The 9,606-nt window shown below is 42.7% G+C and overlaps 1 protein-coding gene across 1 annotated transcript in view; it reads right to left on the bottom strand.

Annotated features, from left to right (window-relative positions):
• ZNF423 (zinc finger protein 423) overlaps nucleotides 1-9,606 on the bottom strand; it is a 192,716-nt gene that overhangs the window by 102,995 nt on the left and 80,115 nt on the right. The window lies entirely within an intron of this gene.

Genomic DNA, 9,606 nt, shown 5'->3' with positions numbered 1-9,606 from the left:
CAGCGCCTGGATTAGGGGCCCCGGGGAGGTGCCGGTAGCTCAGGGCTGGCTAATTCCCTCCTCTCGCCAGCTGGGCTCCTCCAGGGGAAAGGAGACAAAGGGGAGCAAGAGGGGGATGCTGGGCCTGAACTAGGGCAGCACATGTTGCGTTTGCTACCGCTACTGCTGTCTACCGAGGGGTGGGGGGGAGAAGAAAAACAACAACAACAGGAAAAAAAGCACACCACCATTGTGTTATTTACCGCTTGGGCTTACTGGCTGTAATCAAAATAATTTAAAATGTCCACTTTGCAGAAGCTATTATAAAAATATATGCATTTTAAATATCTTCCCTTTTGCAGCCAGACTACTCACGTCTTGTGCTGGGCAGCGGCACACAGAGGAAGGACGGCACCGGGGAGGACCCGGAGCACTTAGTGAATAAAGCTTCATTGTTCAGCTTTGAAACTGTAGATGCAATGGGCCAAATCCAGTGGTAACACAGGCTGGGCCAACTGCTTCAACGTCGTTACATCCACATGTGCTTATGCCAGCCATTACATTGGCCCACCATGCAAATCGAACAAATCTTTTAGGAGGTCTCTTTTTTCCTCTGAAACAAACTGATCTACCTCAAAATGCACTCTAACATTCAAACAGGGCCAGTTCCCCTCCAGCTGCTGCTCTTCAAACATACTGGGCTATTCAGAAAACAAAATCAAAGAAAGCTGGTATTACTTTGTGAGTGATGCACAAAGACGTCGCTGTGCTAATATAATTTGGATTCAAAAAAATTAACATTTCTCAGATTGAAAAGCTGGGTTTGTAATAAAAATTTACACAGACAGTTGAAAGCAAAGACTGTCTCCTTTTGTTAGCTTGATTTAGACCTCGCACCGGTTTTGTTTAACTTCTAGATTCTTTTTATTGCACCGTTTTCTCATACTTTTCAATTTAAAAAGAATTAGGAAACTTTAAGCCCCAGAAACAACCTACCTTGACTTCCTATACAAACAAGATACTAAATTACTAAAGGCCTAAACTGAAGAAATTAGGGAAAACTCATTATCATTAATCTCTTTATGGAATGAAAAATAGCCTTGTTAATTTTAACTTGCCATATTAAATTGAAGAAAAGACCTATAATGAACTGGGCAGGAAATTCTAAGGTATTTTACCAGAGTAATATTTTAGTGGGAAGATATATTTTAGATGTGGTGTGACATGTCTGGCAATGATGGTTAGAATAATAATTTTACATTAATGCAATCAAAGGAATGTAGCAGAATGAGAGAAATCACTTTCAAAAAGGAGATTAAAGTCATTAAAAATGGCTAATCCTGCAAAGTGGGACTGTTCTAAAATAGAGAATCACATGGCTGGTGCAAGGCTTTTGTCATTTGCGCATAAGAGAATCAAAACAAGTATTAAAAGGGTAAGAAAATTCAATAAAAAGTTTAATTAGGAAAAAAAAGAGCATTAAGGAAGCTTCAGAATGTCAGTAGTCCTCAGGATATATGTGCGGGTCATGAAGCTTAAAGGGCCAAACTTGATAATCAATCTCAAAGTGGTACAGTAATTTAGCAACTTAATGTTCAGCACGTTTACGGGACTGCAAGCATTTATCATCATCACTGAGGAGCTAATTCCAGCCTCAATGCATTCAATAGATGTATTTTTCCTTCTAATAAGAGCAATTTGGCAAACTGCAGTATAAATCATACTTCATTCTCTGTTTATCTTCCAGATAACATGAGCCAAGTTCAGAAATACACTCGTGAAGCTAAAACAATAAAATGAAGTCTTAAAAAATGCGATCTCTCTTAGAAAGGAGACAAACAGCACATCACAGATCGGCAGGAGTAAGCAGCACTGTCACCTCAGCATACACTGATGACATTGATATATTTATTATTTCAAAGTTATTTTGCTAATAGAAATAAAATCAACCAGACAAAATTTCCTAGTCCCTGCAAACACTTTCCCCCACCTCCCTGCCCAAAGCTAGCTGGAAACATTATGCTCCCAGCAGACTTTGAGCCGAGCTGCACTTGAAGTGGTTGCAGAGGGGCAGGCTTGCTCAGCTGCCCGGTCACCCGCGTGGCCCCAGCCCTGGGGTCGGCATTCATGGGCAGGGGCTGCACAAACCCCGGCTACCCCACAGCCGACTGCTTCCATTAAATAGAACAAAAGGTATATGCACAGAGATCCCATTTGCTGGCCCAGACCCGAAGCTCGTCCTTGCCTAGACCCTTTTCTTTACCAATGTAGAGCATCATTGGGTTCCCCTCCAGTAAAACCCCCCCTACTCTCTCCCCACTATGTGTGGAGGGTTCAGGCGGCTCTTCTACAGGGCCTCCATACGTCCCCCCATGCCGCAGGCACCTCGCGCTGTGGTCAACGCAATATGGAAAAACAGTCAATTCCAGCTGGTTTGGGTGCAAACAGCAGCACAGACTGAGCACCACGGGGCTCAGAAGCAGCTGCACAACCTGCCCAGGCATCAACAAAGAACGTTTAGCCAAAGAGGCAACTCTGAGATTCTTCTGAGCCCAGAGGCATCTCCATACAGGACAATAAACCATGGAGGTTAGATTTGGAAGGTGCTCTTATTCTGTCAGGTTTATTTCTCTAGCACAGAGCTAGTACACAAAACAAATAGTTAAATTAAGAAAAACAAAAAATCAATAGTTGAGGAAAGGATTGCTATTTAAGTTCAGATTCCTGGTTCTCTCCGAGCCTTTCAATGGCACACAAGTTTAAAATGGTCAGAGCACTCAAATTGCTTTAGGCTATTGAGTTATGGAATTCTTGCACCCAAAAACCTAAGTTACTTTTGAAAATGAACACGGCATCATAAGACACGCTTCTGAACTGTGTTTCAGTTCCTCATCTCCATAATAGAAAAAAGCCATCTGCTCCTCAAGGGCAAATTGTAGGGCTTACTTCTGGATAGCTGTGAAACCCCGAGACATCCTCGCATGGAAGGCCTGATAGAAATGCTATCAATTTAAATAATTATTATTATCACAGATGCTTAACTATGAGAATACAACACAGAGATTGAGGGCTGAGAAATCTTCAGGACTGGTTACAGCAGATTTTGCATTGCTGCACTATGTATTAAAGCCAAGGATAGATCATTACAATGGATTATAGTAAGAACCTCACATAGCATACGCCGCTCATTTACACTGCAGTGCTGGTGTGAAATAATGCAAATCAAGTTTACATAGCAAATGTTTTAAGTTTCAATATTTTCAGTGCACTATGACAGCTTTTTACTTGTATGTTTTGTTGGAGTGTTTAGCTCCATTTTTCTGCACATTTCCCGCACAGTTTTAACAAATTAAATAATAAAAAATATCATTAATATTCCAAACTCATTTTTCTATGCATATATTAGCTTCACAGAATGTTTTTGTTCGTTGTATCACAGAAGGCAATACTGGACTGCGAACCACCAGCTCTTGCGGCAGTGGAGACCTCTCCATGCTGACACTGCACCAGTCTCTGAACATTATAGTAACTGCTGGGCTGGGACTGAAACCCAGCATTAACGCGCACTCAAACACACTTCACCAAACAATGGAAAAAATATTTCTACAACTCATTTGTAATTATGCCTACAAAAATACCATGCAACTGTCCCCCAGAACTGGTCAACCCGCCCGACGCCAAGGTACCAAGGCAGAAGTCCAGGCTGCTCTGCACAACTCTATACGCAGCTTCAGTCTTCGGCAACATCAGCTTCTTCACAAAACAGGCTTCAGAGTTTTTTAAGTTAAGGGACTATGCCATTTTTAAAATATAGAAATAAAAACATGTATAAAATGTTCAAAGCAAACCTAAAATTGGATAAAAATCTAAGAGGTGCTAATATAAGTGGCACCACAGGCAGTGCTTTCATGATTATCTGTGACTCAAGAAAAATGCAGTTATACCTAATTATATGCTTATGTGGTAGGCATTTTTGTTGGACTAAATTGCCAACAGTTAGTGACTTTTTTTCCAACTTCTCAGCTTTGCACTGCAATTCATTTTTAAGCGAAGTTTTTAAAAAAGACAGACAGACGTCTGGCTCAATGGAAAGTATATATAATCTAATTTTTCTTCTCATGCAGAGAGTAACTTGGTATTTAGAATACAAAATCAGCACAAGATGTAGCGCAGAATTTCAAACGTTTAACTTGCTAGGATATCTGCCGCAGATAAACTGTTACACATAGATGGTTTAAATCTCGCTGTCTTTGTTTAAACCTTTCTATAGTGATCAAAGACACATCTAATTAGTCTTTTTTACGCTGCAAGTTAAAAGTACACACAAAGACGTCTATTGAAGCTTAGCTGATATATAGAAACTTGTTAAGCCAGAGTAACGCAAGCCTGAGCCCTTGCCTCTCGTTAGCAGAGATATCAAGACTCAGTAAGGACCATCGATAGGATGATACATAAACAGATGATAAAATCAGAAAGTAATTTTTAACATAATTTTTTCTTACCTCAAACAGTCTGTATTTTGCGGGTAACAAAAAATTAACATATCAATAAATAAGTTATTTCACACTTCAATAAATGGCATAATAAGGGGTGGAGGAGAAAGTTTTATGTTAGATCTAGGAATAAACTAAATGCTTTCAGAGTTGAATCACTGTTTTTCTTTACTCCCTTTGGAAAAGCAGCAGATACTATATTCTGCTGTGCATCATGGACTTGGGACTGAAAACAGCTGCACTCTAATTACATGTAAAGTGTACCAAAACATTCCTTTTATCACAGACTGTAAATCTGTTAGCATCTGTCTCTCCTTTGTTTCTTCCACAAGATACAAGCTTGTTTCTACATTTTTCTCACCTGTAGCGGTGATTAAAATTCATTATAAATGAAAGGAGTGAACACTAAAACAAGTTCCTCTGTGTACAGTTCTAAACTCAAATTAGAAACAGCTGTTTGCTAATTCATGCAGTGATGTTTTGTCGTGCTCTGTGAATCAATAATAACTCACCCTATTTCTACCAAAACGTTAGGATTACACATATATTTTGCTTAGCAATTTGCTCTTCAGAAACATTCAAATGCACATTCAGTCTTTTTTAAGTGAGATTAGAAGGCGATACCAGCAAAATTGTCAATGAATTAACAGAAAAATCGTAATAGCTTGCTGCTTGTGCTTACCCTGCTACCTAGAGGGTCCTGTGCCGTTCTTGCCTGCTTTGATACCTACAGAGCATTTAGCAAGAAGGCACGTTGTACGACAGATGTAAAAGAACAAAACTGTTTATGGGGTCAGACGCAAACATCACAGATGCAATAGTCACACTGAGAGAGTACTATAAAATAGGAGTTTCAGCTATAACATGTACAACTTTCAAACATAAGGAATGACAAAGCCCTTAGGAAAATAATCCTAGTAGAATAATTATTACTTATAATAATTAGTTATAAAATGAATTATAATAAATGGCAATACTTATGCTAATTGTTACTAATATTTCTTCATATTATGTTAGTCAGAGCACAGATTTCATGTGACCCTATTGGCCTTACACTCGCACAATTATATTCTGCACTTCTTGCTACTTGATGTCAACATTTATCATGATTTCAACACTTGACTGTACAAAACAAAGAGACAACACACAGCGGTTAAGAGCTTTGCATCCTTCATTTTTTATCTAAACCTAAGGGTACAAGCGGGGCGGTTGCAGCGTTTATAGCAGACCCCGTGGCAGATTTGCAGAGCCTGCCCTCGTCACAGCAGGACCGGGGCCGTCCCTGCCCCTGCACTGCCCCCTTTGCAGAGCCAAAGGTCCAGCCCGGAGCGGTGGAAGGGCATCAGCCTCCAGAAGGGTCTCTGCAGTACATGCAAGAGAAGTCCTTTTCTCATCTATACATAAGATGTTTTCCCTTCCTCGTGTTTTGTTACTGTGAGCAGGGCGGGCGCTTCCCATACAGCACAAAGCCAAGCCCCAAGAATCTGAACCACTCGTGGAGATGTGGCCAACGGAAGAGCCTTTCTGGTGGGATGAAATGCACGAGATGAATTTCCTAGATTTATGATTTCCTCCTTCCCATCTGATCGGGCAGCTCTCAAATACAGCAGGCACCTGTTCTCAGGCTGTTTTGCCGAGTACCCTCAGGCACATGCGGTCCGACAGACTCAGCTCACGTTCTTTCCCTCAGTTCACACCCATAACTGAGCATCAGAGATACAGACTGGCTGCTGTTTGGAGAAACTCAATGAACAGAGAATCCAGAATTAAAGAGAGACAGAATTTTCCCCATGAACTGACCAGATCGGTGTGATTTCATTTAATGCTTAATGTGCTCATTTTCATGTTTCTGTGTTGTACTTTCAAGTGAAGATTAAGTCATCAAATACAATCCATTTAGCTCATTCATAAAATTCATTTAAGGGTCATATCCTGCGTGGTGAGCAGGGAGCCCTGGAAGCCAGCACTGACAAGGACCGGCAGCACTTTCTCACAGGATATTCAGCTTGTGCAGAAAGACGTCAGAGCTCATTTTGATGGCGTGGGCAGCAGTCTGGAGGAACAAGTGCCTTTAAAACTGGGGCAGTGGCAAACTAGGGCAAAGCGAGTTTTGCCAAGACTTCTCCAATAAGCTGCTGTTACTACTAAGACAAATACGTATCTACCTCTGTGCTGGTAGACAGTATTAGAGTGGTGTTTCCATTTCTGCAGAGCTCACTCTCAACTTTTTGGCCATCTATCAACTCTCAGACAAAAGAACCACTAATAATGGAGAAAACTGGGACCAGACACCACAACTGTTCTGTGTCTTCTGGCTGGGGTCATCAAAAGTGACTGGAGTGCTAGGACGGCTTTCTATGATGAGACCTTCAACTCGTGCTATGCAGTTACCTGACCTCTAGGAAAATGGGTTTGCAGTCCCTGTCTTTAACATACGAAAAGTACTTCCCCAAGAACAGACTTCTGCTCCTAAATGAGTACTTTCCACCAGTGCTCAGCAGAAGAGATGTCAATTGCCATGTTCCAAACCTGAGAAAAACCTCATGTTTCAAACCTCAGCCCTGCACAGGACTTTACTGCCAAGCTTTCCGGCCTGAAGAATTTAAAGCCGGTCATGTTATTAGAGCAAGTTGCAGGGGAAAATAAAACCAGCCTGTTAAGTTAGAAAGAGCAGGCTGTTCCAGACTCTCATTTTGATCTAGGTGGGAAAACTGTGACGCACTTCCAAACTTAATGGGTTGACGTTCATGATGAATAGACCTAATGCTGAAAAACACATGTTGGCTGAAATTACTCAGCAATAAACAAACAGTAAAAAACAACAACATCCAGATTGTATACTGCCTTCAAAGAACCAGGGAAGAAAAATCAATAAATTACATGTGACAGACAGTATCAAGTAACCTGTTTTATAGCTACGCATATGCATTATTGGTCAGACTTCCAAAATATGTTGTGTATTCACATCAGTCCTATTGAAATCAATAGGAACAGCAGTTGCTCAACACTTCTGGAAACTCAAATGACCTAAATATGAAATATAACCAGTTCCACATAGAGATATTTTCAGAAAGGTGCGTGTATTCCCCGTCCCTTTCATGAATTCACAGTCAAGATTTCACAAAAACATTGGGAATGGAAATGAAGCTGCACTTGCAAGCATCTCAACTTCCACTAGTCTGGTGAGTGTGGCTCCTCGAGGCCTTCACCCCCCCCGATGTTGGAGGGGCTCATGTACTCCAGGGAACCCAGCAGGTACCGCTGGACCTAATGTAGCTGCCAGCTCCACCTGACCCAAGCCTGGAGACAGGGTTTGTGTCAGCTAAGCAAATCTCCTATTCCTCGAGGACGGTATGTGTTATGGCAAAGTAAAATAGCTAAGACTCTAGGTTTGCTATAGTGAACAATTTTTAAAAAATATTTCATTTAAAATTAAAAAAGAACTCCTGCAAATGTAAAAGCACGCTGCTGAATAGGAAGCACATTCCTGAGTGTCATTTAGGTAAATACCGGTCATGAATCTGCACCGTGTTTGTGACTGGCTTGAGGGGAACTGCATTAAACAGAGGTGGGAAGGAAATTCTCCACTTATCAACACCTGACAGAAATAACTGAAAGGTTTAAAAAGAAAATAACTATAGATTTTATGCTATGCGAGATGAAAGCCAAACAGTGTGGCTTGCCTAGGAGAGATGTGTATTCCATGCTGTATGGTAATACTACTTCTTTTTCACTACCAGTATCCACCATTTTAAATAACAAATGGCTTTTAAAACAAGGAAGCAAACAAAAAGTGTTTGCCACACCGTAAGAATCTTTCTCAGTACATCAGTGTTCCCCTACAACAAACGTACCGCATGAGAGACCTTTCAAGTTTAACCGGCAGTGACCCGGCATCTGTGATCTGAGGACTTGCACTGCACCAGACAACAAAACCATCCGCTGAAAGCTGCTCTCTTCTTCCAACACATCTTTGCCCTTTTGACTGAAGGGCCCGGTGACAAATCGTGTGACTGCGCTCTCAGGTTTTCAAAAGAAGAGCTGCAGCTACAGCTCAGGTCTGTCTTCCCAGGGCTCGCGCCCATGTTGGCACAGCCCAAGGAGGGACCCCACGACCGACCTTACCGAGTGCCTGTGAAGGCTGTGGAGGATGCCCCCAGCGGTGGCCACTCCGCAGCACCGTGGGGTCACGGTGCACCCGATAGCCCTCTCCTGCAGGCACCAGGCAGTGAGGTGAGATCAGCCCACGCTGTGCCCCATCTCCTACACTGTGACTCTGCAGAGAGACTTTTTGAGCCTCTCTAAATTCTTTAGGGGCTTCTCGGGATGTCAGCCAGCACCGACCACGCTCCGGAGAAAGCCTCCCGTAGGGAGGATGCTCGTCAGTGCAGGCAGGCAGGCAGGGGGAGCGCAGCTGGGGAGCCAGAGCAAAGCCAAGATCAGCCCACGCTGTGCCCCATCTCCTACACTGTGACTCTGCAGAGAGACTTTTTGAGCCTCTCTAAATTCTTTAGGGGCTTCTCGGGATGTCAGCCAGCACCGACCACGCTCCGGAGAAAGCCTCCCGTAGGGAGGATGCTCGTCAGTGCAGGCAGGCAGGCAGGGGGAGCGCAGCTGGGGAGCCAGAGCAAATCCAACCAGGAGACGACAGCCCCTCCGGCCCTGCTGTGCTCCTGCCAAGAGACACGCAGAGCCCGGCAGAAACCTCCCCTCCAGCCGTGGCTGCGCTTCCAGCCTCAGCTGCAGGTACCACACTCTGCCCACGTACCGGAACAGGACGGCACTTTCCCTAAAGTTCCCTAACAGCAAAGGTATCTTCCTCCCGAATTGTTTAATACTGGTTTAGGCGCTGATTGTCAGTATTCAGATAGCTCTAGTTTAACCAACAAAGTAGGTTTCCTTCTGACCGCATGTGTGTGGTCGGTTTTTTTCCTCCCACAAATGTGAATTGTAAGATTTATTCTAGTTAGTAACTGTCTTTGTGCCTTGGCCACAGATACATGAGAGAGTGAATTTATAATGCGGAAAGGTGCAGGGCACAATTATTTGTTTAAATGGGATTACAATTAGGGTCGGAGCATACATTGAATCATCTCAATTTATCCCTGAAGAGAAGGAGGGACAGCAAACATCT

The sequence above is a fragment of the Charadrius vociferus genome, unplaced genomic scaffold, assembly GCF_000708025.1.
Source record: "Charadrius vociferus isolate BGI_N301 unplaced genomic scaffold, ASM70802v2 scaffold475, whole genome shotgun sequence".
Taxonomy (NCBI): domain Eukaryota; kingdom Metazoa; phylum Chordata; class Aves; order Charadriiformes; family Charadriidae; genus Charadrius; species Charadrius vociferus.
The sequence above is the reverse complement of the archived record's forward strand: the minus strand, read 5'-3'. Positions and strand labels throughout refer to the sequence as shown.